Source organism: Zingiber officinale, unplaced genomic scaffold (assembly GCF_018446385.1).
Source record: "Zingiber officinale cultivar Zhangliang unplaced genomic scaffold, Zo_v1.1 ctg63, whole genome shotgun sequence".
Lineage (NCBI taxonomy): Eukaryota > Viridiplantae > Streptophyta > Magnoliopsida > Zingiberales > Zingiberaceae > Zingiber > Zingiber officinale.
The window spans coordinates 85,546-91,281 of NW_024589960.1; the positions used below are offsets into that span (position 1 = coordinate 85,546).

Below are 5,736 nucleotides of genomic sequence, written 5' to 3' on the forward strand. Positions count from 1 at the left end.
TTCTGTTCTTTCTTGTGTTGGTTGATTTGTTGAGTTAATTATTTGGCTGTATAATTGTTGGATGTTGAGTATATCTATGCTTGTATCGTGAATTACTAATTACTAATTACAGTTTTGGTAGATAAAAGTTGGCCAGCACTGCCAGTATTCCCGTTCCCGTGCTATACAAGTATATCTCGCCTTACGCAAGCGAAGTTTGAAGATGGCCGGGGTCGGACATGGCGAAGCGAGTAGGCAAGGCCGCGAGTTGGAGATTGCGGTGCATGCCGTAGAAGCCAATGGCGATGGGCCCCCGGCGGTGGCGGAGAAACACATCAGCTTGGCGAGGCTTGTCTTTGCTTGTATGGTGGCTGGCGGGGTGCAATATGGCTGGGCGTTGCAGCTTTCCTTGCTCACGCCCTATATCCAGGTTTAACAACTGATCGCTATGACTTGTATACCTTTGTGAATGATCGATCCCCAACTCTGCATCTGTTTTGGACAGACACTAGGGCTATCCCATGCTCTATCTTCCATAATATGGCTTTGTGGTCCTGTTACAGGTTTTGTGGTAATTATCTTTTCAAATAAATTCTCGATATGAGCTGGACTCATTGTAATTAAAGTAATTTTGTGTAGGTGCAACCTATTATAGGCCTGTGGAGTGATAGGTGTCAATCGCGATTTGGAAGGAGAAGGCCTTTCATATTTGTTGAATGCATATTGATATCCATCGCTGTGAGCAACCTAGCTATTAAACAACTAAGATTTGATTATGATGGTAATTAATTACTAAGATTTCATATTCATGTTGATATTTTAGGTGATTGTAGTAGGGTTTTCGTCGGATATTGGGCATGCACTGGGTGATACGAAGGAACATTGCAGGTGATTTTTTTTATAATTTTCATACTTTAACATTATATTTACAACTTAATTTTGGTTAACTTGATATGCTAATTGATTAACGCAGTGTTTATCATGGTCCTCGATGGCATGCAACAGTAGTCTATTGTTTAGGATTTTGACTATTAGATTTTTCTAATAATGCAGTTCAAGTAAGTTAGCTTCTTTCTAATTAATATTAAGAGTACTCCAACGTGAAATCATTCGATTTGACATAATTAATATGTATAATTTTAATTTACAGGGTCCAGCTCGAGCACTTATGGCCGATCTCTCAAGTAATATTTACTTGTTTATATGTTTTCATAAAATTTTATGCTAAAATATATGTATCAAATTAAATTGAGCTACATGTGTGATAGGTCATCATGGACCTAACACAGCAAATGCTATATTTGGCTCATGGAAGGCAATAGGAAATATCTTAGGATATTTATCTGGTTCTAGCGGGATTTGGCACAAGTTTAAAACAAACTTCATGAGTCTACTTACTTAAACAAATTATCATCACAAATCAATAATACAAAAACTAATATTTCCTAATTTGCGATTTCTGTTAAAGGTGGTTTCCTTTCTTGATGACCCATGCATGTTGTGAAGCTTGTGCAAACCTGAAAGGTGCATTTTTGGTTGCAGAGGTAGGTCCTGAATCCTGATGAAATATCGTGAAGTTGAATTTGTATATTTACTTTACCTTTTGATGAATTGTTGTTGTTGGAAACAAGTTTTATTGTTTATTAGTTTGACGGTCACTCTATTTCTCGCCAAAGAAATTCGTCTATGTGACTTGAATAAATTTGTGAGTGTAGATCAACAAAAAACAAGCTTTTTTTATGTCTTCAGCGCCTTTAAGAATTTGCATCCTGGAATGCGTTCAGTACTTCTTGTCACTGCCCTGACTTGGGTATAACTAACTAAAGTTATAACTCAATTATAACATATGCATATATACGATAGATGTGTTGATCATGTTGCATTTTATCGATGTAGTTGTCGTGGTTTCCCTTTATACTGTACAATACCGATTGGATGGGTCGAGAAATCTACTATGGCAATCCTAAAGGAACCAATGAGCAAAGTGATGCTTACGATCGAGGTGTTAGAGACGGCGCCCTCGGATTGCTCTTGAATTCTGTAAGGAACTATTTCTTTATTTAATTTATAGCATCCATCTAAAACTTATCTGATATATGATTCCATATTGTCAGGTTGTATTGGTCGTATCATCTTTCTTGATCGCACCAATGTGTCGAAAGTTGGGTACAAAAATAGTATGGGCGATTAGCAATTTGACCATGTTCGTTTGCATTGCTGCCATTTGCATTATAGGCATTTGGTCCTCAAAAGAATTTCATTTTTCAGCACAATCGAGATTTACTGTAGATCCAACCATTAGAATTATTGCTTTGGCTTTATTTACAATTCTCGATTTTCCACTAGCTGTGAGTATCACATTTTCTTACCTATCACATGTTTTTTAAACGATAAATTATGTTGATTTCTTATCATTCTTTGTCGCTATATAGGTTGTATACAGTGTTCCTTTTGCTGTAACAGCACAATTAACGGCTAATGTGAAAGGTGGCCAAGGTCAGTTGAAATCACTAACTGTTGGTTAGTCCTAGGAAAACGTACCAGTTCCACTGTATAAAATTTTTTTGTACAAGTATCGAACCTTTCCTTAAATAACCTATTGTGTTTTTTAGAAGTTAAATTAGGAATCGCAGACGGAACTTAACATCATTGATTCCAAATTTAACTTATCTGTTCTTAATGGTTTAGATTTGAATCGCAAGCGGAACTTAACACTATTGATTCAAATCCACCTATGTTATTAATTTCATTAAATATTATTTTCTAAAATTGACTTCCAGGACTGCATGGCGAGGCACATGGCCTTCTTGGATATGGGAGCAACCACCACCGTCTAGACAAAGCCTTTTAAGGAAAGCTAATATTTAATTTCCTTAAATAACTCTAGGTTAAAAAAAAAGAACAATCGAATCACAAATTCGAAAAATAAAACAAAAAGAAACACATCTTCGAAACAAATCCGAAAACTATATCTAATGCCTCTTGTGTTTGGAATTCATACAAATGAAATACAACTAGTATGATGCGAAAATTAATTACTAATTATACCTTCCTTTGTAAACTTTAATGACCTCTTGATCTTCTACCGTATTCCTCTTCTTATCTCAGACGTTGTGTGGGCAACGATTTTCTGAGACGAGAACCACCAAGCTCCTTCTTCTCCAAGCTAGATTCGGCCACCATTAATTCTCCATGAGAAGTAATGGTCCAGTCACCACCACCAAGCTCCAAGGGATGCTAGAAACGAAGCCTTCTTTCTCTCCTTCTTCTCCTAGCTAGAACCGGCCACCATGGACTTCCCTTAAGTTGATGTCGCCGGCCACAAAGGAGGAAGAGAAAAGAAGAAGAAGAAGAGACCCTAGGGCCGGCCACACCAAGGAAGAAAAGAACAGAGTCGTTTTTAATGAAGGCACCTCTACCCCCTCTTTTATAATCCTTGGTCTTGGCAAATAAGGAAATTTAAATAATAACTTCCTTAATTCTTTTGCCATGAAAAGGAAAATTTTAATTAATTAAAATCAAATTTCTTTTCTCAATTTCAATGGTCGGCCACTTTCTCTCCAAAACAAGGAAAGTTTTAATTAAAACAAGAATTAAAACTTCCTAATTTGTTTCCAAAAATTTATAAAAAATTTCAATAATTTTAATCCCTTCATGATTGGTTAGTAAAAAGGAAATTTTATAAATTAAAATTTTTCTTTTAAACATGTGGATAATTTCTAAAAAGGAAAGTTATCTCTAAAAATTAAAATCTCTTTTCAATCTACAAATAAGGAAAGATATCATATCTTTTCTTAATCTTTTGTAGAAACTAATAAAAGAGAATATTTAATTTTTAAACTTTCTTTTAAATCATGAACATGGTTAAAAAGGAAAGTTTTCTCAAAATTAAAAACTCCTTTCAATCTACAAATAAGGAAAGATTTCAAATCTTTTCTTAATCTTTTGTAGAAAGTTATAAAAAGAAAGATTTAAATTTTAAACTCTCTTTTAAAACCATAATATCCACATAAGAAATAATTTTAATAAAAATTCCTTTTAATTTTCTAGTGGTCGGCCACCTAAGCTTGGGACCCAAGCTTTGGCTGGCCACGAACTTAGCTCATCCACTTGGTCTTGGCCGGCCCTAGCTTGGGCTCCAAGCTACCTTGGCCGGCCCCATTAGGATGGGTAAGAAGGTGGGTATGTGGTGGATATAAATCTCTATATACAAGAGGCTACGATAGGGACCGAGAGGAGGAATTGATTTTGGTCTCCCGATGAAATTAAGCTTCCCGTGTTCGCCCCGAACACACAACTTAACTTCATCAATAATAATTCATACCACTAAAGAATTATTATTGAACTACCGCACCAATCCCAAATTACATTTTTGGGCTCCTTCTTATTATGAGTGTGTTAGTCTCCCTGTGTTTAAGATGTCGAATGTCCACTAATTAAGTGAGTTACTGACAACTCATTTGATTAATATCTTAATCCAAGAGTAGTACCACTCAACCTTATCATCATGTCGGACTAAGTCCACCTGCAGGATTTAACATGACAATCTTTATGAGCTCCTCTTGGGGACATTATCAACCTAAATTACTAGGACACAGTTTCCTTCTATAATCAACAAGTCACACTATAAGTAACATCATATCCCAACTTATCGGGCATTTTGATTTAAGAGCACACACTTCCATAATAACTAAGGTCTAGTTCTTCTATTAAATCAGTATAAAAAGAACTTACCTTAAATGATCCTGCTTAATACACTTAAAGTGTGCTAGTGTAATTTATTAGTCAATATAAACTAATGTCTAATTACACTACGACTATTCCAATGGTTTGTTCCTTTCCATCTTAGTCGTGAGCTACTGTTTATAATTTATAAAGAACCGATAACACAATCTTCTGTGTGTGACACCACACACTATATTATCTACAATATAAATTAATTGAATATCTGCATTTGGTATATATAAATGTAGACACTTAACCAATATGATCCTTATAAATGTTTATACAAAAGCTAGGCTTTTAGTATATACTCCAACACTAACTATATATTAATTTTCACCATCCACTTACAATTTTTTTCACCATCCTTCGCAGGACTTTGCGCTGGAATTTTGAACAATTCAATCGTTATTCCTCAGGTGTGTTTCTTATGTTGTTTTAGTTCAAACTATTTATCTGAACTTACAATTTTGTCATTTAACTTTGTAGTAAGTTTTGAACTGTACAGGCCTTTTGCTAACTCATTGCTGCATGCTTCGATTCTGTAGGTGATCGTTGCTCTTGGAGTAGGCCCATGGGATGCTTTGTTTGGGAAGGGGAACATGCCTGCCTTCGCTTTGGCTTCTGCGATTGCTTTTCTATGCAGCATTGTTGGACTTCTCACACTTCCATGACTCACACAGAGTAACTTTAATTCTCTGTTTTGAGACAAGTTTATGCTGTTTAAGTTTGTTTACTGAGATAATTGAGTCAAATTAAATTGAATATAAAATGAACTAAAATTGAAATTGGGTTTGGTTGAAATGATTCATTTATATATTACCAAACTCTCAATATAAACTTATTTGATTATTTAAAATTTTTACATCTTTAAATTTGATTGATGGATGAGTTTGGTAATATAAGTTGATTTGTTCATTTTGAATTATTTATTTATTTATTTATTTATTATTGTACAGTGGAACCGGTATGATTTTCCTAGGACTAACCAACAGTTGGCCATTAGAGTCTTGCTCACTTATAACTCGCACTGGG

At 34.9% G+C, this 5,736-nt stretch overlaps 1 pseudogene; it reads left to right on the forward strand.

Moving 5' to 3' along the window:
* Positions 1-202: 202 nt before the first annotated feature.
* On the forward strand, positions 203-5,408 carry LOC122037574 (annotated as a pseudogene).
* Positions 5,409-5,736: the final 328 nt, after the last annotated feature.